This window comes from Adiantum capillus-veneris, chromosome 17 (genome assembly GCF_014529385.1).
Source record: "Adiantum capillus-veneris isolate H3 chromosome 17, ASM1452938v2, whole genome shotgun sequence".
NCBI classification, from domain to species: Eukaryota; Viridiplantae; Streptophyta; class Polypodiopsida; order Polypodiales; family Pteridaceae; genus Adiantum; species Adiantum capillus-veneris.
The window spans coordinates 153,749,076-153,776,614 of NC_140947.1; the positions used below are offsets into that span (position 1 = coordinate 153,749,076).

Below are 27,539 nucleotides of genomic sequence, written 5' to 3' on the forward strand. Positions count from 1 at the left end.
ACCTGGGTGCTACTGCTCGAGCGGTGTGAGCCACTCAGCTCGAATTGCCTCTGAAATGTCCTAGCACATGCTCTGCACACCCCTCATGCTGTCACAAACGGGAGCACATAACAATGTAAAATATACTCGGATAAATAGAATTTATCACTTAATACTGAAGCCAAAGGATATAGAGAGAGAGAGAAGATCGACACAGTACTGGGGTCCAGAAGTTGGGCTGGTCCCCCCCTTAAAGAGTATTCTTTATTAGGGAGAATCTTTTTACAAGCATAAGAACCGGAGAAAACCCCTCCGTTCTAAATCTCTGACTCGATGGTCGTTCCTTCCCGTAAGGGAAATCCGAGAGACAAGCTTTTTCCGTCTGTACTCGGAGTTGAGACTCCGCAGACAATTTCCGAATTCCGTTTCCGGAATTCCCAAGCGTAGGCCGAAGCCTTCTCGCTTCTCCTTCGCGATGAAGTACCTGCAAACACACACGACAACAATTCGTATGGCGAATCCACAATAGGTACCTGTCGCTCTTGCGCGAGAAAAGCGACTTCCGTGCTTCGTAGTCTCGCGATCTCTCGCGTCTTCTGGCGGCAGAGTCTTCTCTTGCTGGCGCTGGCAACCTCCTTTTCAGTGAGGGCATGTGGTGCTTTTATAGCTCCTTCACCATGGCACGAATAGCTGCTCGCGTAGAGATTGCAGCCGTTTTTTTTTTTTTTTTTTAATGTTCTACCCGAAATAGAGAGAGAGAATTCGCTGGCTGGTTTTGTTGCTTTATTTTCTAAGTGGCTGCCCACTTATTAAGTGGATGGCCGGCATATTTTAAAATTGGTCCGAACATACCCAAAAACTCAATAAAACCTTATAAGTTTAAAACAATGCTTTTCACAACACTTCCCAGGCGTCCCTGGATGCAACCACTTGCAGAAATGCAATGCAAACATAGATTCCTCGCGGGAAAGCGTCTGATCTTCCCGGAAAACTCGTTAAAATATTCCACTTTTTAAGAAAAGCTTCTCAGAACCCATCTTTATTCTTGTGCTTGCGTCTTTACGCGTATTCCTCTTTTCCAGTTCGGATTTCCTCTCGACTATGGATATCCCCTTTTTGATGCACCCGTCACCCACCTTGTGACGCATCAAGAATACCCATCACCTAGTCCTTTCCTACCGAACTTACGGTACAATCCCCTTCACGATGCTCTATGTCACCCATCCTATGACACATTAGAGATGTCCGTTTTCGGATGGTTGGATACTTCTTTCCGATGCTCCCTATCACCCATCCGATGTGACGCATCAGAAGTACCCGTTCCTGGTGGCCTTACAGATATTCCCGTTCTCAGTGCTCCCGTCATTACTTTGAATGACGTAATAGGAATACTCTGTACTCGGATGTCTCCAGTGTGAAAAATCCTCTCACTTAAAATTCCAATAATTCATTTAGAATTAGTTTCTTGGTGTTCCTAGCGAGAAAACCCTCTCACTTATAAGTCCAATAGTTCATTTAGAATTATTTTTCTGTCAGATAAAGCCAATTTAGCAACACATGCCCTGTAGCTGGAAACCCTGCACCTCCTCTGACAAGCCTGAAAACTCTAACCAGCCACCTAAAGAGCGCGTCGGACCCGCTGCCATGGGACCCCAGGAAACATGAGGCCGACTACCGACCAAGTGGCCTCTTTGAGTGCTAACCATGGGGTTCCAAACAAGGGGCTGTCGTAGGCGCTCTTCCGTGCAAGCAGTCTGTCGCTGCTCTAGGCCTCGCCGCAAGTGCTCCCAAGATCGAAGCAAACTCACAGCGAAGCGGTCCTCCAGTCTCCTGCTCAAACCAACTCTGCGCATCTCTGTGAAAATCCATCTGGTCGAAGGTCGCTAGGGGCCTCCAGCCTGAGGCACCCTAGCACGAAGCCGTTGTAGCAAGAACTCCTTCCAGGGCTCCTCACCTGGAAGAAGTCCTCTGACTATGAACTTCCCAAAAAGGGCTCTGCTCTGCTGTGCTGGGTAAATGATCCCAAGCCCTCCCTGCGAACAAGGAAGAGTGATGACCTGCCAAGCCACTTTGGCTCGGGCTATCTAAGTGTCACGTCCTGACCAAAGGAAGTTCTTGATCAGCCTCTCTACCTGGCTGATACAAGAACTCGAGAAGATCCAGCAAGAAGTGATGTATCACATAGTCGCCAACAACACCTGGTTGGCCACTACTACTCTGTCAGCCAAAGAAAGTCGTGCTGAGCTCCGGTGTAACAACTTCCTCCTGATAGACAGGAGGAGGGGAGCAATCTGCTACTCGGGAGACAAGTCCAAACCAACCTGACAGCCCAAGTACCGAACTGCAATCCCTGGGGGAATCCACCTAAAACCCTCTCTTCGCATTCAATCGGGCACAGGAGCACTACCAACCGAGAAAGCCACTGTCTTTCTCCAGTTGATCAGTGCGCCAGATGCACAACACAAGCTCTCCAGAGCCTGCTCACACCTGTAAAGGTTGGCCTCCTGGCCATCTAAGTACAAGGCTGAGTCGTCGGCAAACTAAGCGTCCAATAGCTCATCTCCCCGAATAGGGAGTGCTAAGTCCCGTAGACCAACCTGCTGCGACACCAAAAACCTGCTCATCGCCTTCGCATAGAACAGAAAGAGGAAAGGGGCAAGAGGACAGCCCTGTCTGACCGAACATGTGAGCATGAAGCGCTCACCTCTACCTCCTACCAAAGTACTTGACTGTGAGCCTGTCTGTACAAAGCTGACACCCCTCTGATCCAAGCATTTGAGAAGCCCATCCTACGTAGAGTGCCCTCTAGAAAGTCCAAGTCAACTCTGTCGTATGCCTTCTCAAAATCAAGAAGAAGAATCATTAGGTCCTCACCACGGAGCCACGCTAGGGCAGAAGCCTCCCAAAAAGTAAAGATGTTGTCAAGGATACTGCGTTCCTTGAAAAAACCTGTCCGAGTCCCATGTATGAGGCTCTCTAGAAGTGGCCGGATCCTCAAACTCAGAGCCTTGGCAAGAATTTTGTAGGCTGAGTTGAGGATGGTGATGGGGCGCCACTGTCGAATCTCATCCAAGGAGCCACCCTCCTTGGAAATGAGGTAGATCAAGCCCTCACTCATGCTGTCAGGCATCACTCCTGTGTGCAAGATGTACTGAAAAGCACTACAAAGATCTGGGCCAAGCAAGTCTCAGTACTCCAAGAAAAAACTGGGAGTCAACCCATCCTCACCTGGACAGCTACCACGGGGGAGGGCACTAGGAGCTGTGTGCATCTCCTCAAGCTGAAGTGGCAGCTCAAGCCTCTGACGCATCTCCTCAGTCACAAGGCAAGGCATCTGTGCCCACACCTACTCCCTGCATGCATCCTGACGCTCTGACTGAGGCTCTACAGACAGTAACTCACGGTAAAAGTCAGTAGTAACTGCAAGCATATCCTCGGGCTCAAAAGCAACTGACCCGTCAGGCCTCCTCAACTAACTGACCTTGGCATGCGAATGCCGAGGTCCCACTGTCTCGAAGAAAGCACCAGTCACTCTGTCGCCCACCCGTGTCCACTGAGATGCATGTCGATGGAAAGAAAATTCATGTCGCCGCTCCTCTGTGCTAACAGGCTCCTGGGGAGCCTGCTGTAGCTGTTCCTCCAACCAAAGACTGTCTGGATGCTGCTCCTGCATCCTCTGCAATGAGCTAGTCCTGAGGCCACTCTGTCAGCAGGAGAATCCTGCCTGTCCAAGCTCTCTGTCCAAAGAGCCTCTACTCGCCCTCTAAGTGAAGAGTCCAGCAAGACCCTCTTTGGGATGCGAAGCATCGTGCTCCCTTTCCTCTGCCTGTCTACCACTGTGAGGATCACTGGTGCATGGTCCGAGAAGGAAGTCCCTGCCAGAATGCCAACTGTCCCTCCCAAGTCACTAAAGTGGTCACTAGTGTAGAAGCGATCTATCCGCGATAGATTCACTCCTCCCACTCTGCGGTCCGAACGAGAGAAGGCAAGGCTGTCTCGGGGCCTCACAGAACTAAAGTGCTGCCATCCATCCAAGACCCTCAGAGTCATACAAAACCTCTCCCAAGCTGCCAGCTCAACTCCATGCACAGTAGCATGGCTACCACCAATCCTGTCAGAAGGGTCCTCCAACATGTTGAAGTCCCCCCCTATGCACCAGTGTTCTGCCTGCAGCAGAGACTCAACTATATGTGACCAAAACTCTGCTCGAGCACTCGCCACATTGGGTGCATAGATGTTCAGAAAGCCCACAAGGCAACCCTGAACCTGCATAGTAATCCACTGAGCCCTACCTGGCACAATAATCCCTCTGCCCACAATGGCCTGCTGCAGAGAATCCACAATAGTCATACATATCCCAACCTGGATGCCTCCAGGTCCAAAAGCAGCTGACCAAAAGTATCATATCGTCCACGGAAGAGCTAACCACAACGTCTAATGCGGCTCTCACACAGATGGTGCTCCTGAAGCATAAGGAGATCAATCTCTCCTCCCACAAGGCAACGTTGAAGCTCCTGACGCAGTCGGCCCCGCTGACGCTGAAACTGGGGCCCACCAAGTCCCTGCACATTCCATGAGACGATCCTCATGGGGAGCGAGAGAGAACAGACGCTACCACAGCAGCTAAACATGCTATCTTCGAGACTAGCTTGGATGGGGAGTAATCCGCATCCGAGCGTCCTCTAGATAGGCGTGACTGCAACGAGTGCCTGGCCCAAGCCCAAGTAGAGCAAGCCGTCCGTAAAGCAACCTCCTCTGTCCAGGAATCCTCATGAATGTGTACATAGCATGGCAAGCACTGCGTATCGGCAAAGAAGTAGACCACAATGTGTCTACATCCTGCTGTATCTGGGGGGGTCACCGCAAACTTGGCCAGTGGCCACAAAGTTTGTACCATGTCTGTAACTCCTAGATCTCCCATGTGGTGAGAGAACTCTAGGACATGTGTGTGTAACGATCCCAACATTGAGTCGAGAGTCCACTCAGTCTGATCCCTGCCGCAGAGGGGGAACGAGAAGCCAACCGCTGAGTCCAAGGCCTCTATCCCCCTAGCTGCAAGGAACAGAACATGGACCCTGAAGCAGGCTACCTCATGGTCTGTTAATGGGTCACCGAGAAAACGAGTGAAGTAGTAGTCGAAGAAGTCCCATCAGCGCCGCAAGTCAATGCTCGTCAAACCACGAGGGATAGCTGCAAAAGGAGACGTCTGTACCTGTAGAGGGGGTCACAAGAAAGGCTTTCCCTCTCTCGCCAAGCGACTTGTGGCAAAGGCACTGCCAAGAGATCTCCTAGCAGTCGGAGATGGCCCTACCCCGTGGGTCGACTGAGGAACTGGAGCGGGAGGGGGGGAAGTAGGAGCAGGGGGAAGAGGTGGAGAAGAAGGGCGGGGGGGAGCGGCAGGGGTAGAGGGGCGGGGGGGAGAGGCGGCGGAAGCAGGAGGTGGCGGGGAGGATGATAAGGAAGGGGGGTACTTTGGGGGGGGGGGGGGGGGGGGGGCCGTCGAGGGTGAAGCCGAGGTGGGGGCTGGAGCAGGGACCTCATCTTGCTCAAGAGGACCGAAACGGTTCCCTGTGGGAACCCACTGCTGCTGGGCAAGCGCCTGAGGACCACTCTGAGTGCCAGGCTGTCGCTGTGGCCCCTGCCGTCGTCGACCACGGACCTGCTGCCATCCCTCCTCCGCTGGAGCCCCAGGCTCAGAGGGTGACTCTACATGTGTGCGTTGTGTTTCTGTCTGGGGCTGCTGGCCAGCCCTTGCAGGGTGGGGCTGAGTCTGTGGTGTAGGTCAAGGCCTCCTCCTTGGACAGGCCTTCGGAAGATGGCCCATCTGTCGACAAATGAAGCACTGGTTCAGGAGGCCCGAATACTCCACGCTCTGTCTAAACCAACCCCCACTCACCCGAGGCAGAAGAATGACCTTCGGGAGCGTGTGAGTGTCCCTAACCAGAAAGCGAACTGAGGGAATGCCAACCGCCTTGGCAGCTATTGAGGCTGCTGTGCGAGGTGTCTCCAGGACAATCCCAATCGCTGAGCCTATCTTGGACAAAAGTGGTAGGTACTCCCTCTGCAAACCAGGAAAGCAGACGGAGATGGGTATGTCTGCCTCCTCTACCAGGACATCCGCAGCAGGGTCAAACATGTCTCCACTGTCGAAAGTGGGCTCGAGCTGCTCGGATGGTCAATGGACTACCGTTGTGTCAACTTACCTTTCACTTTCCTTTCCTTGTGAGCTAGGACTTACTCTACTCGGGAATGAAGATCTCCTCTGTCTCTTTTACATCAGGCTGCTCATCTGGCTCCTAGTCCACTGGCACTTCACCTTTGAAAGGTCATAATAGACTCGCATGAAATGCATTGTGAATCTTCCGTACCTGGCAACTTCATTTTGAAGGATACATCATTTATCTTTTCTTGTATCTGGCACGGTCCATAGTATCGCATACTTAGCTTTGGAAAAAGCCTCTCCTTACCCTTCCATTTCCGTAAACATCCCTTCTCAAACCGGAGTAGCACCCAATCGTTTTCCTTCCATTGCAAGTCATATCGATGCTTGTCTGTTGCCTTCTTATCCGTGCTTGAGACTTCTCCAGAGCCTCCCGTACCTTAGCAAAAGCAATGTCCAGATCCTGTGTATACTGCTCTGCTTCAAAAATATTATCTTTGGTGCTCCAAATGGGTTGTTGTAAGCAAACTCCATGAGGAACAGGGGCATATTCTTGCCAAGTGCCCTAACAAAGTGTCCAACGATCAGGCCTTAGGACAAGCCAAAGAGTTCCAAAGCGACAAAGAAGCGAGCAAAGGAAGAAAAGCCCAAGGCAGGACTAATACCGGATTTTGTGGGGACAGACTCAGAGAAAATGGATGAAAGTACGGAGCTCTGTAGAGCGTGGGACAAAGTGCGAGATCACGAAGCCCTCATTTTCTTTGGTGGAGGAGCCAAGGCCAACTTCATCTTGATTGAATTGGCGGCTCGCCTTGGAATCGAGGTTGAGGAAAAGTGACCAAAGACAAAGGTAGTTCTAGTGGCACCAGGACGGGATGTTGCCATTTCACATGTCGTAGGCAAACTTCCGTTGCATTGTCGGGGGTATGTAGTGCACGAGGACTTTTACATCATGCCTTTGGAGGGGTGTGACGTCCGCTTGGGAATCCCTGGTACCATTAGAACGATGTTGTGGTCGACCACAAGGCCAGGAAGGCGATATTGAAGAACGAGAAGGGTAGAGATATTATTCTCGATGTAAAATTGAAGGGCGACTTCGTCCCATTTGTATCGGCTTCGGACGTTTCAAATTTAATGAAATCCAATCTTCTTTTGTTTATTCGATCTACTTAAATGAGTTAAATGACAATAAAAAGTCAAATCTGTCCGACCTAGAGAAGGAACGACAAGACTTTCTCCAACCTCAAGCCGATTGTTTCTCTAAAGGTTTGCCTTGAGAGTTACCTCCTCAGTGACCTGAAGATCACACGATTGATTTGATCTGCGACAACACGCCACCAAACCGGCCACCTTACAGAGTGAGGAGGGGCCATAATGAGGAAATTATGAACCAAGTGAAAGAACTTCTAGAAAAGGGTCTAATTCAGCCCAATACACCACCTTACTATTCGCCACTGTTGTTGGCATTTAAGAAAGATGAATCTTAGAGAGTGTGCATTGACTATAGAACTCTCAATACAATCACCATCAAGAACAGGTTCCAATATCCGAGATCGATGATATTCTGGACAGGTTACATGGTTCTATATGCTTTAGCAAAATCGACCTGAAAAGTGGTTATCATCAAATCAAATCGCTCCTAGAGATGTAGACAAGACGGCAAATGCTTTCAGGTCTCACAAATGCTCCTGCAACGTTCAATAAATTTTGCAGAAATTGCTTCTCCTTTGCATGTTTTGACACAAAAAGGGGTTCCTTTTACGTGGGGACCATCTGAGATTACAGCCTTCAAGACTCTCAAAGAAAAGTTGACAACTGGTCCAGTGTTGGTATTACTGGACTTGCAAAAACCATTTGAAGTTTACCGGTTTTGATGTAGGAAGGCCATGTTATAGCTTACGAGAGCAGAATGTTTTCATGACTAGAACGGGTTGCACACATTTATGAGAAAGAGCTTCTGCCAGCCATCCGTGCTCTTACTCAAATGGCGACACTTTTTACTTGGAGCCGATTTTACAGTGCCCACCGACCACCAGAGTTAGCAATACTTCTTGTCTCGGTAACAACTTTCGGACAAGCAGATGCGGTGGGCAAACATTTTGTCGCAATTTCATTTTCAAATACTCCATGTTCAGGGACAAAAAAATGTGGTGGCAGACGCATTGTCTCGCAAGCCACTCATTTTGGCTATTTCGATGATTCATCATCATAGCTTCGAGAATATGGTAGATCAGCACATATTTGACTGATTACACAGTGGGGAGATGGTTGCAGGCTATTCTCTAGGAAGGCTATTTGATGCGGAAAAACATATGTATGTTACACAAGCATTGCGAAATAAGGTTTTGACGAAGTGCCACTGTCCACCTTTTTTGGGCCATCGCCGCAGAGAAATCACCTTGAAAGGTGTGGAACGGTTCTTCTATTGGCCGAGGCTCAAAAAGGATGTGCATGAGTTTGTTCGCAGTTGTTTAATATATCAAAAGGTCAAGTTTTGACAGGCATGAGGCACCAGGTCTTTTACAACCTTTACCTATAGCTAGCTGATGGTGGAAAAGTATAGCAATGGACTCCAATTCTTTATCTTCCCAAGATTTAGAGTTGGCATGATGGCACATTCATCGACAGATTCAGTAAACAAGCTAACTTTATTTCGGTTAAGAAGACAGTTAAGCCCGATCATTTGGCTAAACAATTCGTCTCATGGAGTTTTCGACTACATGGTAGGTTTGAGTCTATAGTTTCATACAGAGATCCACGTTTTACGAGTTTGTTTTGGAGGGCGCTACAATTCTCGTTCTCTTTCCACCCACAAACAGAAGGGCGATCAAAGATAGCAAATTCAACGGTTTTGGTCCTATTAAAGTCATACATCTCCGATCAGAAGACTCAGTGGGAGAAGTATTTGACCTTGGTGGAGTTTGCCTACAACAACACATTTCACACGTAGGCACCATTTGAGATTATCTATCGAGGGCGCTAAGAAGGTTCCACTTATTCTAAGCACCAAAGATAAGATTTTTGAAGCAGATCAATTGTAACAAACTGCTTACGTGTCGACCTATTGAAGAATGGAGCTACCGGCCGAGGGGCCTAAACCCTAAGAAGAACAAGTAACAGAAGAAGAAGTCCTACCGACTTATGGAGACCCCGTTTGATGGGGTCCCAAGTGACATAAAGGATCAAAATAAAGCGGACCTGCACACATACACACAAATTGATGACGTGGCAAAATTTCAAAAATTGCACTGACATGATGACGTGGCAGACTGTACGGATTTCCTTGATTTACACTGGCAGCTTTTTGGCTTTGCTTTTGGACCAGATGCTTTTAAGTTTGAAGGCTTTTTACTGTAAATTGCTTTTAGACCAAGGGCCTTTAAATATGAGGTTAGGGCTCATTCTCTCGCATGCTTCTTGGAGAAGGTGCAGAGTCTGGAGTACCGGCTTGTATTTTGATGATGCAATATAAAGAAATACCGAAAGGGGCACCAAGGTTTGGAGCCAATACTCTCTGGGGTGGAATTCCGCCACTCCGTGTCGCGTGTCGTCTCTCTCTTTCAGTTCAGTTGTTAATGAAGTGCTAAAAGTTTGTTCAATCTGTTCTTTTCTATTGGCACGTGGTGCCCGTCTTGTGACAATCAATACACTCACGACATTGCTTTTGCTAAGGTGTGCGAGGCTCTCGAGAAGTCTCAAGCACGGCATAAGAAGGCAAAAGACGAGCATCGACGTAACTTGCAACTGAAGGAAGATGATTTGGTGCTTTTATGGTTTGAGAAGGCACGCCTACGAAAACGAAAGGGTAAGGAGTGACTTTTCCCAAAGTTGAGTATGGGATACTATGGCACTTTCCAGATTCAAGAAAAGATAAATGATGTATCCTTCATACTAAAATTGCCCGATGCTTGGAAGATTCACAATGCAGTTCATGTGAGTCTATTGAGACCTTTCAAAGGTGAAGTGTCAGTGGACAGGGAGCCAGAGGAGCAACCCAAAGTAAAAGAGACAAAGGAGATCCTCATTCCAGAACAGGTCCTGGCTCGCAAGGAAAGGACAGTGATAGGTAAGTTGACACACCGGAGGCTCTTGCCTCAGTAATCGTGCATAAACCCACAGAACTGTACATACAGATGAATAGGCATTGAGTTGGGCATCACGATTCTGTATTCATAAGGGGAGAGAGGTGCACGAGAGCAGAATCATCGTGCTACATAAGACAGAGGAGAAGGCAAGTTTTCCATTAAAGCTGTAAACATGCACCCACTACTCACACACACACTGTAGGTTCACAATGAAGAAGAAGGCAGCCCAATTCAGCCCCAAATCGATTTGGGCGTGTAAGGTGCAGCGGAATGAATGTTGAACTTTGCTCAAGATGAGTGCTCCGAATTGTGCTCAAGGGTTCCTTTTACTTACGGAAAGGAGGGCCTTCCGTTCCTTTAGTGAGAGAGTGCATGGACACAAACAAAGTGGATGAACACTGTGAATGAAGGTACATGAGACTGAGAGATAGAGAGAGAAGAATACGACACCAGAATGTTGTCAAACCCTCCTCCGAAGGCCCCACTCTCTATGGCGAGAGCGGTCTACTTATGATTGCACAAATCTCTACAATGCTTGGACTTGCCGACGATGTCGATGACGATGAGGACGACGACGAGACGGGCTGAAATCTGCAAATCCTTATCTGCTGAATTCTGACTCTATGTCGGTGACAATGTCGATGACGACGATGCGACGACGACACGCTGAAAACACTGGTTTCACCTGCTAAAAACGCTGGATAGCAAGGCTCAAAATGCTGATTTGATCTGCTACAAAAACGCTGATTTCACCTCCTGCAAAAACGTCGATTTGCTCTACTGCAAACACTTGACAGCAAGGCTGAAAACGCTGTGGCTGCTGATGTAATAACGCCAGCAGATCAGGCTTGAAAACGCTGGCAGATCTGAGGTCTCGCTGCGAGGATCTGCTGCAAGTTCGGGCGGTTCGTAGATGCTAATGGCTGATGGCTGAATTCTGAAAAACGCTGGCTGATCTAGGAAGCACCAAAAACGCCAAGCTGTCTGTTGGGGGAGGTCTTGCTAAGAAGGTGCCTGTTGAACACTGGGTTCCTGCTGCCTCTTCTGCCAGAAAGTGCTAACTTTGGTTTGCTTATATATTTCATTAGCAAAATTGCATTACCTAGTTTCCAACAAAAGTCACTTAATAAATAAGTGAAAAATATAAAAAATAGGGAAAATAGGTTTAATGCACTGTAAAATTCCCCTGATGGATTCTGATGGGAATGCTAATGATCATGTTGTGTGCAACCGGAGGATATGCATCTATTCTAAGTGTCTGGACATGCACGCTCTGGGAACAGACTCACAAAAGTGCCAAATCACTTCCTATTCTAGACTGACTTGACTAAACTGAACCCTTGTCGTGTTGTAGCTTGTCCACGGACACAAAGGGTTGGATGTGTCACGTGACATCCCCTCCTTTTCAAAGTGAGGTACTGGTACAGAACTGTATGGCGTCAATGGAGACCACCAACAGAGTCTGGAGGAGGACTCTTCACCAGCCCACTCTGATGCGTGGGTCATGCGATACTTGAACTTCATAAAGGTATGCAACGCTTGCTTCTTTGGGCCGTGCCGAAAGCGACACAAAGTCTTCTGTGGCTCCTTCGATGCTTCATCTTTGTCCATAGTCCTGCATCTACTATCTTCAAGAATCTCCGAGGCTGAAAATTCTTGAAACCACTTCCAACACAAAAACATGAACATATCCATTCCATGTAAAGTGACTGGAAAAAATCTCGTCTTCTCTAAAGACTGTGCATGCAATGTAGATGAACATAGAGACAGAGTGCCAAACCGTTCATCAAACACATGCTAACAATGAGATCGAATATTTTCTTTCTGATCTAAATCAATCAACTGTGGCAATTCACAACGGAAATGCCCATGCTTGGTGCTCATACTTTCTTGTGCTCTTTCTACAAATGTGTTATGCCAAGGAAGAGACATGGAATGTGACTTCCTTGAATGCATACTTTTCAGCTTTTCATGAACAATCCGCATACATCCGTGCTCATTCAAGAGTAAAACGTGCTCAACGTACAATATGTCATGCCTTTGGAAAGGGATCACATAAAGATGCTGACTAAAATACAGGAAACGATCACGAATGAAACACTCGAACAATGCGTGCTGACTAATCATGCAAACACATTCATGCAAACACATTTTGGACCTAGACTCGAGAGCCAAGATCGGTTCTTCGTGTTTGATTGAATCTTCTTGTGGGGGTTCTGTGGAACTCGACTCGAGAGCCAAGATTGGTTCTTGGTGATTAATCGAATCTGCAATGAGGTTAGCTTCGCTAGAAAAAGCATCAACTAAACCATCATCCTTGTGAACAATCACATCAACGTCATGCAAATCATCATGCTTGTGAGAAATCACATCTTGATCATCATGCAAATCCTGTGTGTCAGGCTTTAGAAAAGAAGAGACGGAGAGAGTCTCCTTTTCCTGATTCTGTGCAAACTGCGCCTGCACAATAGAAAAGAGTCGCAGGAACTCTTTCATGTGTTGGTCGCTCTTTTCTTTTCTTGCTTTGTTCTCGCGATCAAATTCTACTTCTCTTGCTTTGTCTTCCTAGCGTGCTTGCTCGTACTTACGCTCGATGGCTGCCAATCTTTCTGCGTTCACGTGCTATGGCTTCCATTCGTTCTTCGTATTTACATTCTATGGCCGCCATTTCAGCGTCGCTTTCTAGCTTACTGTCCATCATCATCTTGTCGAAAGCTGCCATAGGATCTGGTGCAATCTTTGGCATAGATGGGGAAGGGTCGGAAAAACCTCCTGGTGGGGAGAACTCTTCTTCGCCTCTCTCATGCTCATCACCTCCAAGCGAAGTATCCATTCCGCTTCGAGTGATGACCATCCACTAAAGTCCTGGGTTCTTGTGGGTTCTTGTGGTCTTGGGTTCTTAAGTTCACGAGGAACTTGGGTTCTTGTGGGTCTTGGGTTCTTGCGGTTCTTGAGTTCGTGAGGTTCTTGAGGATCTTGAGGGTCTTGAGGTTCTTGAGTTCAGGAGGTTCTTGCGGTTCTTGAGGTTCTTCATTAGCTTGCAATCTGTGTTAGAGAAGGATCTTCTCTTCACCCGAGTTCTGCTCTTTTCCGCGAAACACCCCTTGGCGGCCTTGCGCTCACACCAAGGTTGCTTTTTCCCACCTCACGTCGATTGGCCGGCCACTAAGTGCACGGTCCGCTCTCAATGAGTGAAAAGAGGCACAAGGGGAGGCTCGGCCACTAAGTGCACAGTCCGCTCTCAATGAGTGAAAAGAGGCACAAGGGGAGGCTGGACAAGCCCTTCTTTCTTGGGATTCCTGTCACTCTTCAAAAACACGATTAGGAATCGACACACCCAAGAAGTCTTGGGTTACGTGCGGCTGCAACAAGCAAAAAAAAATTATGTGGTTCTTTCATTGAGTGATACAAAACACTGCCAAAGCTCTGATACCAATGTAAGGTGCAGCGGAATGAATGTTTAACTTTGCTCATGATGAGTGCTCCGAATTGTGTTCAAGGGTTCCTTTTACTTACGGAAGGGAGAGCCTTCCGTTCCTTTAGTGAGAGAGTGCAATGGACTCAAACAAAGTGGATGAACGCTGTGAATGAAGGTACATGAGACTGAGAGATAGAGAGAAGAATACGACACCAGAATGTTGTCAAACCCTCCTCCAAAGGCCCCACTCTCTATGGCGAGAGCAGTCTACTTATGATTGCACAAATCTCTACAATGCTTGGACTTGCCGACGATGTCGATGACGATGAGGACAACAACAAGACGGGCTGAAATCTGAAAATACTAAGGGCTGAAATTTGCCAATCTTTATCTGTTGAATTCTGACTCTATGTCAGTGACGATGTCGATGACGACGATGCGACGATGACGCACTGAAAACGCTGGTTTCACCTGTTAAAAACGTTGGATAGCAAGGCTCAAAACGCTGATTTGATCTGCTACAAAAACATTGATTTCACCTGCTACAAAAGCGCTGATTTGCTCTACTGCAAACACTGGACAGCAAGGCTGAAAACGCTGTGGCTGCTGCTGATGTAAAAATGCCAGCAGATCAGGCTTGAAAACGCTGGCAGATCTGAGGTCTTGATGCAAGGATCTGCTGCGGGTTCGGGTGGTTAGTAGATGCTAATGGCTGATGGCTGAATTCTGAAAAACGTTGGCAGATCTCGAAAGCACCAAAAACGCCACGCTGTCTGTTGGGGGAGGTCTTGCTGAGAAGGTGCCTGTTGAACACTGGGTTCCTGCTGCCTCTTTTGCCAGAAAGTGCTAACTCTGGTTTGCTTATATACTTCATTAGCAAAATTGCCCTACCTAGTCACTTAATAAATAAGTGAAAAATGTCGAAAATAGGGAAAATAGGTTTAATGCACTGTAAAATTCCCCTGATGGATTCTGATGGGAATGCTGATGATCATATTGTGTGCAACCGGAGGATATGCATCTATTCTAAGTGTCTAGACATACACGGTCTGCGAACAGACTCACAAAAGTGCCAGATCACTTCCTATTCTAGACTGACTTGACTGAACTAAACCCTTGTCTTGTTGTAGCTTGTCCACGGACACATAGGGTTGGATGTGTCACGTGACAGGGCGCCCCCTTTAGCTGATGTGTCTGGCAGATTCGCTTTGGAGTCGCCAAGTGTCCACTTCACCCTTTTAAATTGATCTCGTGTGGGACCTAAATGACTTTAACTGAGCCTAGCCACCCTCTTAGTACTTGGATTTTAGTGCCGATTGGCCCAACCATCTCGTGGGGACCTGGCCTTCACTGTTGCGGGTTAAACTCTCGGCCATCGGCTGTTTCACACTGGCCATACAATGTCTCGCCATTTGTAACTTCAAAACGAGGGTCCCAAAAATTAAATAAAAATCAAGGGAAAGAAACTTACAAATAAGGTGTAACATTTAATGGCCTAAAAACTTATGTGTAGCGGAAATTAACATGAACATAGTGGGCATTTCATTAGAATAGATTCCTAATGAGAATTACAAGAGTGCTTGGGTGGAGAGAGCAACGAAAAGCATAACACCTAGTTAGATAGCATCAACAATACTTTCAAAAGAGAGAGAAATTAAGCTATTGACAACAGTTGAGGACCGGATTTGCAAGGAGCTGGTCCACCCTCCAAAAGGCTTTGTATTATGGTTTCTCCCATCAAGAGAGACATTGTACAATACAATTCTTTGTGTTCCTTCAAGACTAGCTAGTGCAATGAAGATGCAAGCTTCATGCACTAAGCAAAACACTTAGCAAACACAACTTTAATTATCCCCGTTCTCAGACCCAAGACCTCACACACCTTCGAAGATGGTGAGAGCTAGTAGGGTATGAGAGTAGATTGAGAGGAAGGAGTATCTTACGAGAAAGATGTACATCTCCTCACATAATCACTCATATTAGCATAGCTTTAGCTTAGTAATTAGCTTGATAGAGGAGATGGACATGCATTGAAGCTTGGCTCTTGGTTGGATTTGCATCCACAAGCCAAGAGTGTGTCGATGTAGGCTTCTATCTCACAAGCTTGGAGTAGGTGATGAGCTCTCCATTAAAGCTTGGGAAGAGATAGTCTTCTCTTTCTTCACACATGAGATTGTGTAAGTGTGTGTGTGATAATGCCTTGCAAAAATCAGCCCCCTCTCTCTCTTGGGCGAGCCCTCTTGCTAATTGCTCTTGCAGGCTCCCCATTAGACCTCCCCAAGTCAAGCCAATGGCTATTAAGAAGCATAGGTGATAGCCTTCTGACATGTGTCCCCCTTTCCCCTTTTGTGAGAGCTTTAGGTAATTTAATAATTAAACTAAACTCTCATTGGACCCCTTTGCCTCCTGGCCAATAGGAATCAGGCAAGCCATTGGGCTCTTGAATGCTCATTGGACCCCTTGGGAGACTGTCCAATAGTCTTCTAGGAGACTTAATTCTCATTGGTTCTTTTATTAAGTGTTTTTAAATTAATTAAACTAGATTTACTCTAGCCTAATTCTCATTGGTCCACCTCCAAGGCCATCCAATAGGAATTGGGCACACCTTGTGGGCATCTGGGCTAGCGAGCTGACATGTGTCCCTAATTCCCTTTGTGTAAAGGGAGCCTGTGTGTGTGTGTGTGTGTGACTTTATCTCTCATCCCCTAGAAGAAGGGCTCGCCCCTCCCATGTAGGGATATGCAAAGACTTTTTAGTTACACACAAAGCATCCAATTTCCCCTAGGGTTGACCTTTGGACACAACCTTTGAATTTTGGAACCTTAGCATTTTGGAAGTCTTAATGGGCTGAACCTTAGGGTCTTTTTAGCCCATTGTTGCACATGGCTCTTTTGCAGATGGCCCCCCCTTTGGATCCCTATTTTCCCTCCTTTGGTTCCCTACTGTGGCCGGTCTGCTAGCTTAACCAATATTCTAGCTTTTTCTCCCCTGGCACTTCCCCACATTAAATGATCAGTTTAATATGAGAAAATCATTTAGGAGAATTACATATTGATTAATATGACATAAGGTTAGTGTTTATCACAGTCTCTTGACATACCTCCCTCTTGAAATCGCAAACGTCCTCGATTGCATGCCAGATAAACATGCGAGATGATTTAGTGTGACTAGCACCTCATCACATAGATACAATGAAACAATAGATACAATGAAACATAGATACAATGACTCAATGAAACCTTCATACTTTTGTCATTTTTGTCTATCATAGAGCCATCATTATACCTTTAACACTTGTTAAGCATTGTACACTTCTATTACGTTGAATAAGTATGTATATATGATGTGCTAGCTCCAAGAGAACATACAGCACGGTGAAATCTCTGTTTTTCGCCTCTAAAATGCACCAGAACACCCATTTAACAGTCCCCTAGCTTCCCTGAAGCTCCAAGGATCTTTAGGCATCAAAAAGGGTCAAAATCCTAAGCCTGCAGAAAATTACAGCAAGCTGTAATTCTCTATTTTGCGTGCCGGTTACATCCGTAGCAAGCCCTCAAGTTCCCGCACCTGTAGGGCTACTAGCCCTTTTATTTGGACATAAACCGGTAGGACATGTCACATACTTGGGCTTAGCAGATAGCTAATCCGGTGCCTGTGCAAGATGCTCTTGTCGGCAATCGCACATAAACCCACAGAACTGTACATACAAATGAATAGCTCTTGAGGTGGGCATCACGATTCTGTATTCATAATGGGAGAGAGATGCATGAGCGGAATCATCGTGCTACGTAAGACAAAGCACAGTTATGTTGACGCTCTACACTTGAGGTCAACTGTTTAGGAGCAAGAGGAATGTAACTATATTAGTTTTTGTAAATAATTAATTTATTTACTAGAAAATAAATATTTAAATAGTTGTGTGCACAGCAAAATAGAACTAGTAGTTCTAGGGCCTTAAGTGCGCCTAAACATTGGCCAGAGCACCTCAAGGAGACCCTAGCAGAAAAATACCTTGAAGCCCTAGTGATTGGGAAATCGGGCCTTCAAAAAGGGTAGACAGTAGCCTCAAATTTTAGGCTCAGAAAATTATGTGCGCCAGTGCAAGCATAGGAATGAGACGGGGTCCTTAGAATAGTGATCCTAAGGCAAGGATTATTTTTAACAAGGCCTTAGGATAAGCTAATTAAGTTAAGTTTAATTATTTGTGCCCGGGCCAAATGGCCGGACAAATGTGAACAGGTGATGCAGGAGCAATGCCGTACAGCATTGTGCCGAGGAGCATCTGATGTTTTCATAAGGTAGCATTCATGTGACCAGTTGTGAGTTACTTGCACATTTTAATAATGGCCTATTAAAAGTTAAATGGTTTTAAGTTATAAAGTAAGTCTGCCTCTTGGCACACTTACCCATGCTAGACTCGCTCTTTCTCTCTCTTCTTCTTCTTCTTCTTCTTCTTCTCACTCTCTCTTGCTCCTAGCGCCCCCTCTTCCTGCAGGCTATTTAAGAGCAACTCCCCCTCTTGAGAGGTTGGTAGTGCACCCACCCCCCTATTGAGAGCGTACTCTACGCACTAGAGCTCTCCATTGAAGCTTGAGGATCAACCCTTGTCGTGTATGTGGCATAGTTACCGGGGAACGGCTTTTACAGCTGGCATGCTTTGTGCAAGGAATGTCTCGGAACGGCTGGGCATTTCAACAGGCAAACAGTTACCGAAACGGCCGGTCGGGAATGGACCGGAACGGCGTGCAACGGTCAGGCAGCCTCCAACGGCCATAAACGGGCAAAAACAGGCAATTTCTAGCTGTGTCTTTTTTCTGACAGCCCTTATTAATTGCACCCCCTCACCCTTTCATTCAAAAGTGCAACAAGCTCTCAAGCTCTCTCTCTCCCCCTTGCTATCAAGCTCTCTCTCCCTTGCTCTCAAGCTCTACCCTCAAGCTCTCAAGCTCTCTCCCTTGGGCTTGCCCTCAAGGCTTCAAGCTCTCTCTCCCTTCGTCTCGACTCTCAAGAAGTGAAGCCTCCCTCTCAAGCTCTTACGGACTCACGGAGTCAAGCCTCTCTCTCAAGTCCTCTCTCTCAAACCCTCAAGGATCAAGCTCTCTCTTTCTACGATAATCCAATTATCCATGGCCTCTTCTTCTCGTACAAACCCCTCCGTTCATGCGGGAAACACTCAAAAGGCAAAGGAATGGTCGTGGTGGGACGAAGTGACCTCGGAAGGCACCTTGTTGGCAGCGGGAGGTTCTGTGCATGGGCATGCAAGCTATGATCTTACATGCGAAAAGGGGGGCATGACAAAGTGAGGGCACACTTTCTTTGATTGTCGGGACATGAGGTGAGATTTTGCACCAACATAACCATCGAGAAGCGGAAGGAGCTTGAGGAAAAGGATCGGCAATTCAACCATAAAGCCAGGCCCGCACGCAAAGGTATCGACCCAAAGACCCTCATTTTCCCTTCTTCTCTACCCGGTGCTGGTGGCGTTGGGCCTTCATCGGGTCCGATTTGTTGCCAAAGGACCCTTGCCACCTCTTGAGACCCAAAGAAGAAGGAAGATGTGGATGTTGCCGTGGCCCAATTCTTCTATCACAACCATATCCCATTTGTCGCGGCGAGGTATGCTTTATCGATCTTCTCTCTCATTTCTGTTAGACTTACACCACTCTGTTGCTTCAAAGGTCTAGGGCATGCATGCATATAGACTGCACTGTTCGGCCGTCCACTCTTGGGCCGGCCGCCCACCTTGTCCGGGCACCCTCATATTTCATTTATTTCTTGTTGGGTCGTGGGGATTTTTCCAGGCTTTGCCCTACCTCTCGTTGGGCACCTACAGGGGGGTACCCACTTCCATCATTTGGTTATTGTGTATGGGGTCTTCTGCTCATGGTAGTCATGGGGGGCTGATCGCTCCTCTTCACTATATCTTGCGTTTGTGGTTTACTCTCCTTTAGGGTTTCTGTTGCGTGAATCCCCATTTCCACCTACGTTTTTGCTAGCTCCATTGGCAATCACCTGCTGGCTGCCAGCGCCAGCCATTTCTGGACATTTTTGTCGTGGAAAACCCCTCCAGATCACTTGCGTTTTTTGATGCCCATTGCATTTTTGGGGAGCACCTGCGTTTTTGGTGGAAAACCTTTCATTTTCAGCAAATGGGGGCATCCGGTGCCTTGCCCACTCAGATCTTTACCCCATTGGCTCGGCATCCGGTGCCTTGCCGGAAAGAATCCTCTTCAGATCTACTGTTTTCAGCCATATACACTTGCTGTTTTCTCTGTTTCAGCCCACCTGGGGCTGTGACATTGATTCCCCACCCTCCCTACACCCTCTACACCACTCCGGATCGTGCTTGGAGCGTACGAGCATGCTAAAAATCGCTGGACAGCAGCGTTTTCATCACCTCGCAGTTGCGTTTTTGGGTGGACAGCAGCCTCTTGGCTTGTGTTTTTCACAGAGAATGAGATTACCTCTTGCCAGGACACCATCCAATGGTGGTCCATGCGGTCTCTCAGTGATTGTTGCAGTACACGGTATCTTCGACATTGCCTTGATCATACACAGGCGTACGATCCTTGGGAGATTCATTCTAGCTATCATTCGGCGGTTGCACACTCCAAAGGGGGTGGTGACTTGTGGTTTGGTATGGACACACCTATGCACTCATCAGAGGAGTTCACACGAGATATGGCCATGCTCATGGCATATGGGATTCCGACATTCCCGGAGAAGACACCACCATCTTGGGTGGACAGACACTTATCACTTGACCTCGACACGTCATATCACTTGCTTACACATGAGCATCTACATGGACTTAGGGAGAGGATCTTGGATCTCTTCTTGGACAGGTTCATTGCTTGGATCTACAGACTGGAGTGGGACTTCAGTGCTTTAGACTCTCTTGGAGAGTTTATCCGCGAGATGCGGGAGATCAGGCATCATTATGCGACTACATCCGGAGTCACCCAGAGCTTGGCTTGGATGGTAGTGCAGTTGTTCTTCTACACTCCTGATCATTTGGATTGCTACCTTCAGAGTTGCTTACACTCACTCTCTGTAACCTTACAGCAGACTTATCCCCCGACCTGGGCAGTAGGCCACTCCCAGCTCATTCACATTGAGAGCCACACCGAATTGCAGTTTGGTAGCATTGTTGGTGCGAATTCTGTTTTGGTTGACACCGGAGGATTGGAGGCAGTAGATATAGGCAAGACGACACATACAGATTGGTCTGGCCTTTCTTCTTCTCAGAGGATCTTCACAACGCAGACTTCTCAATCTGGCTTCCCTTCTTCACACAGAGGATGATCACGGTACAGACAGCTTGGTCTGACCACACCTCTTCTCAGAGGCCCTTCACATCGCAGACTGTTGAGTCTGGCTTTCCCCTCATCTTGGATTACCCTACCTACTGACAGGACACTATCCGGTGGTGGTCCGTGCGGTCTCGGTGACTGCTGCAGCTTACGGTAGCTTCTACAGTGCAGACTGTTTAGTCTCGCTTTCCTTGTTTCGAAGGACGTTTAAGATGCAGATTGCTACATCTGGCCTTCCTGGACTTTTCCACAGCTTAGCCACCTGGACACACTGGGTTGCATGTTCATGCTTGACAGGCTTCCGGTCATTCTCATGACGGTTCCTGGGCTTCCCCATTTTCTCCAAACGGTTTGACTACAGACACCACAGATCCTATTGGGTAGGACACTTGCAGGTCTATTGGCACTTTTTTTACGACAAGGAGTTGTTTTCACACTCAATTCGGGACCTTCACGCAGTATCTTCACCCTCTATCGGCGGAGTACAGCAGTTTGCTACACTGCTCGTGATGGCACTTTACCATGGAGATCTCTCGGAGGTTGGGACACCCCAGACTGCTGCAGACATCTTCATCCTTTGCCTCGCACCTTCGGCTTCATACAGTTTGTTGAGCATCAGGTGCTGAGAGGGGGTGTTAAGACTTACACCACTCTGCTGCTTCATAGGTCTAGGGCATGCATGCATATAGACTGCGCTGTCCGGCTGTCCACTTCTGGGCCGGCCGCCCACCTTGTCCGGGCGCCCTCATATTTCATTTACTTCTTGTTGAGTCATGGGGGATTTTCCAAGCTTTGCCCTACCTCCCGTTGGGCACCTATTTATGGGGCCAGGGGGGTACCCACTTCCATCATCTGGTTATTGTGTATCGGGTCTTCTGCTCATGGTAGTCATGGGGGGACTGATCGCCCCCTCTTCACCATATCTTGCGTTTGTGCCTGTGGTCTACTGTCTCTCTCTCTCTCTCCCCCCTCTCTCACGCTTCCGCACACGCCACTCTTCTTCGTCACCAAAAGGATGTGTCTTTACGTCTAAAGTCGCGTCTCTTCACCATGAGACATGTCTTTTCATTTGTGTCTCTGTCTCCTAAAATAAGGAGCCTTGTACTCAGTTTTAAAGCATTCATGATTATGCTTTCTTTGATGTTGGATGATGATATGCCAATTACAAGTTATGTCACAACTCAGTGATGTGGCAAACCGTGTACACACACACCTTCCCCTTTTGCCATAGACAGTCCCGAGGAAAACAGGCTGACATGATGACGTGGCACTGCCGTACGGTCAACACCCCCGAAAAGTGCGGCGCAATCTACGGAAGGTTGTACGGACAGCCACTTGGTAGACAGCGTACGAAAAAAGCAGCAGCGGTAGATTTTTTACTTGCTTTTTGGCTACGCAATGCAAGGCTGAAAATTTACGCAAATTATGGGGTAGCTTTTGAGAACAAGTTGCTTTATTTTGAATTGATTTTGATTTACAGCTTTTGGGGCTCTGCTTCTAGCATCCCTTGTAAACCTTTATAATAGTGGCTTGGGCTCCCACTTCTCAGAGCATCTGGACGCAGAGCCTGAGAGTGAGACCCAACCATTCCGTGTACTTTGTGCAACAGATTAATACAAAAGGAAATACCGAAAGGGGCGCCGGTCTTTGGGGCCAATATCTCTAGGCACGGAACTCCGCCGGGCCGTGTCGAATCAATTACGAACTGTGAACTGTTTTGAAGTGAATTCTTGTCTTGTCGCGGTAGAATCTTGACTTGGGAGTGTCCAAGTCTGTTACAGTGGTATCAGAGCACGGCCGATTTCTCCTCTACCGGGAAATCTGATCCTTTTTACGCGGCACTTATGGATTCAGATAGAGATTAGTCAACTTCCTCTGCATCCGAAGATGCGGGAAGAGAGCACGAAGAAGATTCACACGAGGAGTACGGCCCGCCTCGGCCTACTCAGGCAGAGCTTGAAGAGATGGAGCTTCGACGATTGATTAACGATGCAACAAAGATGATGCTAAATTTTGCGAAGGACCCGAAATTTGCAAAATTTATGACCCAAACCTCCTTCGACGAGGTGCACTCACAGTGGCGGCAAACCACATAACCACCCCTCAAACCGGCACTTAAGAAACCTCCTACTCCAAGGATGTTTACAGAGCAAGAATTAGAAGAGGTGGTTGATACACGGATTTCTTAGCTTTTTGACACACAAAACAAAGCCAAAAAGCACGACAAAAAGCAGAAGAAAGGCACCGACTTACCGGGTTATTTGGGTCGTGAGTCTACATTTGCTTCGGCAAGAAAGCAGAAGAAGTATTGCGATTTGAAGGAGTACCATGTTCTTCTTCTTCTTCTTCTTCTTCTTCTTCTTCTTCTTCTTACAGTTCTTCTAGCTCTTCTGACTCGAGCGAAGAAGACACAAAAGGGAAAAAGCGAAGCAAAAAGCAAAGCTTCGGAAAGGGCAAGAAAAAGGCAAAGAAGTCTAAATCTCGCCCAATGGTTGACAGTTCTACAGAGGACTCGTCTTCGGATAGTTCCGACTCTGACGTCAGCAGCTTTTATGCAAAGAAGAAGAATTTTTATAAAGCCAACGAGTATGACTTTTTGGAAGATAAAAGCAAGAAAGTCCGAGAGTTTAAGGAAGGTGGACAGTCAATTAAATTTGACACGTTTTCTAGATATAGAGATGCTTCGAAGGCTTTGGCTTTCATACAGCAGTTTGACATAGCTTTCTCTGGAGGGCGTTACTCAGAGCACTCCAAGATTCGGAGGGCTACTTCTTACTTCAAGGGAAATGCTCGAACTTGGTGGTCAACGCTTCTATTGAGCAAGACAGCGCCACCTAAATGGCTGAAATTTAAAAGGCTTTTTATTTCTTCTTGGTTGACTCAGGAGTACAAACGCGACATACGAACTGCTTGGAACCATCTTCGGATGACCAAGAAGGATACATTGGACGCATATTGTGAGAGATTCTGGAGCTCTTTTCTACCCGCCTCTTCATTTAAGAAGATCTCGTTCAAAGAACAGATTGAGCGGTTTACCTTGGGACTTCCTACAGAGATCCGAGATCATTGCTTAGAACAAAAGTCAGATTCCATTCAGGAACTGATGAGTCATGCGAAATGGGGTTTTGCCATTCACTCGGGCAGTTTGACCTATCCCACAGATGAAATCATGACGCAAAGGATCGAACAGACTTCGAACAATGAAAGTAGAAAGAGGAAGAGCAACCCAGAAGAAAGAAAAGGATGCAAGACCCAAGCTTACTCTGCGAGAAGAGGGGAAGTGCTTTGGATGCAGGGAAACCAGGCACATCTACGCGAAGTGCCCTAAAAAGGCACCGAAAGAACAGATCAACGAGGATGAAGACAGGCCTGAGGGTTTGAAAGCAGTTGAGGAACATGGACCAAAAGGCAGATGAAAGCAGAACTGGTACCACATTGCGTGGGGCCCGAACCAAATCAAATGAACGAAAGTACAAAACTTTGCCGCTTTTAGGGCAAATTGAAAGATCCGGAAGCCCTCTTTTTCTTTAACAAAGGAGCCAAGTCCAACTTCTTTTGGCGGCTCGATTTGGAATTACGCCCGACGGCCAGGCCACAGGCAGGTAGTTCTAGTGGTACCCGGACAAGATATTGCCATTACACCGATCATTGGAAAACTTCGTTTGCAATGTTAGGGGTGTTTAGGGCACGAGGACTTATACGTAATTCCCTTGAGACGTTGTGACGTCCTGCTCGAAATCCCTTGGTACCACAAGAACAATGCCGTGGTTGATTATCGGGCCAAGAAAGCGACTTTGACAAATGAAGGGCACAAACATTGTACTTGACGAAATTCAGTTTCTTTACTTTCTGGAAAGGACTGACTGATGATTGAAGGTCGAATATATTTTGACCTCGAAAAAGAACGCCAAGATTTTCTCAGCACTCATGCCGATTGCTTTTCAAAGGGCCTGCCAGGCGAGTTGCCACTAGCTCGTCCTGAGGATCATACCATTGATTTGATACCTGGAAGCACACCACCGAACCGGCCACCAAACCGTGTGAGCTGAGCCCTGAACGAAGAAATTATGAACCTAGTGAAAGACCTCTTGGAAAAGGGTCTTGTCCAGCCTAGTACTTCACCGTACTGCTCTCCAGTGTTGTTGGTTTTGAAGAAAGACGGATCTTGGAGAATCTGCATAGATTATAGAGCTCTCAACAAAATCACCATCAAGAACAGATTTCCAATTCCTAGGATCAATGATATTCTTGACAGACTACAAGGATCCTCGTGTTTTAGCAAGATCGACTTGAACAGCGGATATCATTAGATCCGAATTGCGCTGGGAGATGTCTACTAGACAGCTTTTCGCACGACTTTTGGATTATTTGAGTTTTTGGTGATGCCTTTTGGCCTAACCAATGCTCCTGCGACATTTAACCGGATGATGAACATAATTTTTCCAGAGTACAAACTATATAATGGCACTTTCTTTGACGACGTCATTGTTTTCTCCAAGGATGAGGCAGAACATAGAGAACGTCTGCTACAGGTCTTTCAGGCATTACGAGATCACAAGTTGGTGATTAATGCAAAAAAAGTTAATATTTTTCCCTACCCGAGATACACTTTTTGGGACAGATTGTCTCAACCAGCAGGAGTGGAGATGGACCTGGCCAAGATAGAGACTATCCGTGATTGGTTCGATTTGAAGAATGTCCATGAAGTTAGAAGCTTCTTGGGCTTGTGTTTGTACTACAACGGTTCATTAGAAAGTTTGCAGAGGTTGCTTCCCCTTTGCATATGTTGATATAGAAAGGAGTCCCTTTCTCGTGGGGACCCACAGAGGTGACTGCCATTCAGACATTAAAAGAAGAATTGATTGCAGGACCCGTTTTGACTTTGCCAGACTTGCAGAAGTCATTTGAAGTATTGTGATACTTGTGGTCGTAGTCTGGATGCGGTCTTAATGCATGAAGGCCATGCCATTGCCTATGAGACAAGGCCGGAATTGACAAAACAGATATGTGAGAAAGAGCTTTTGGCGGTTATCCATGCGCTTACTCAGTGGCAACATTACCTACTCGTAGCCGATTTTACAGTTGTCCCAGATGATTGGAATTTACGCTACTTCTTGTCACAAAAGCAGCTATAGGAAAAGCAGATGCGGTGGACAAACATTTGGTCACACTTTTACTTCCGGATTGTCCATGTGCAGGGACAGAAGAAATTGGTGGCAGATACTTTGTCCCGAAGGCCGTTGGTTCTGGCTATTTCTGCGATACATCATAGAAGCTTCGAGGATATGGTCGGCCAGTAAGCCACAGATACAGATTTTTGCAAATGTATTCAGTTGAATACAGAATCGGGAGGTAGTAGCGGAATATTCCATTTGGGATGGCTACTTGATTAAGAAAACGATGTTGTGCGTTACACAATCGTTGAGGAAAAAAGGTTTTAACCGAATGCCACTGTCCACCTTTTAAGGGTCACCGCGGCATTGTTACCACCTTGAAAGGTGTGGAGAGATACTTTTGTTTGGCGGAGACTCAAGAAGGACGTGGACGATTTTGTATACAGTTGCTTGGTGTGCCAGAGGGCCAAGCTTTGACAGGCATAAAGCACAGGGAATGTTACAGCCTTTACCCATATCCACCCGCCCCTGGGAAGGTATTGCGATGGATTTCATTTTTGATCTACTAAAAACACAGCGTGGGCACGATTGTTTATGACCCAGATCTTGAAATTACATGGCATGCCGGAGACGATTGTCTCCAACAGAGACCCCAGATTCACGAGTTTGTTTTGGAAGGCTGTGTAGGAGAACATTGACACACGGTTGCAGTTCTCGTCATCGTTCCACCAGCAGACTGACGGACAATTGGAGATTGCTAATTCAATAGTACATGGATTTGTCGAAGACTTCATGGGAAAAGGGTTTTTACCTTTGGTGGAATATGCCTACAGAAACACGATTAACTCTTTGATGGGGAAGGTGCCATTTGAGATTATTGAATTTGCTACAAAGGTTTCACCCTTCCTTAGCACGAAAGATAAGATTTTTCTTTGAAGCCGACTGGTCCACGAGCGACTTGGACTTGGTCCGGAAAGCTTTGCAGAAATCTCAAAAAAAGGCAACAGATCAACATCGTCGCGATTTGAAATCGAAGGAGAACGATTGGGTGCTCTTACATCTTGAGAAGGCAAGCCTGAGAAAGAAAAAAGGGGAAAGGAACGGCTTTCTCGAAAGCTTAGCATGAGATACTATGGACCTTTCCAGATTTCCGAAAACATAAATGATGTCTCCTTTAGAATGCAGTTGCCCGACACCTGGAGACTTCACAATGTTCTCATGTGAGTCTCTTGAAGATCATGTGAGTCTCTTGAAGCCTTTTAAAGAAAATGTGCCCGATGATGGGGAGCCAGATGAGCACTCCGAATTGGAGGAAAACGAGCAGATACTCGTTCCAAAACAGATATTGGCACAAAGATAGAAAGATAAAAGGTAAAGCGATAAGACGGTTCTTGGTTAAATTCAAGACCTACTCCGCATTGGATGAGAAGTGAATGGAGGAGGAGGACCTGGCAGCATAGAAACAGGGGA

General features: G+C 47.0%; 1 protein-coding gene across 1 annotated transcript in view; it reads right to left on the reverse strand.

Moving 5' to 3' along the window:
- LOC147438354 (NADP-dependent D-sorbitol-6-phosphate dehydrogenase-like) overlaps positions 1-27,539 on the reverse strand; it is a 69,543-nt gene that overhangs the window by 11,942 nt on the left and 30,062 nt on the right. The gene's annotated exons all lie outside the window — the stretch shown is intronic.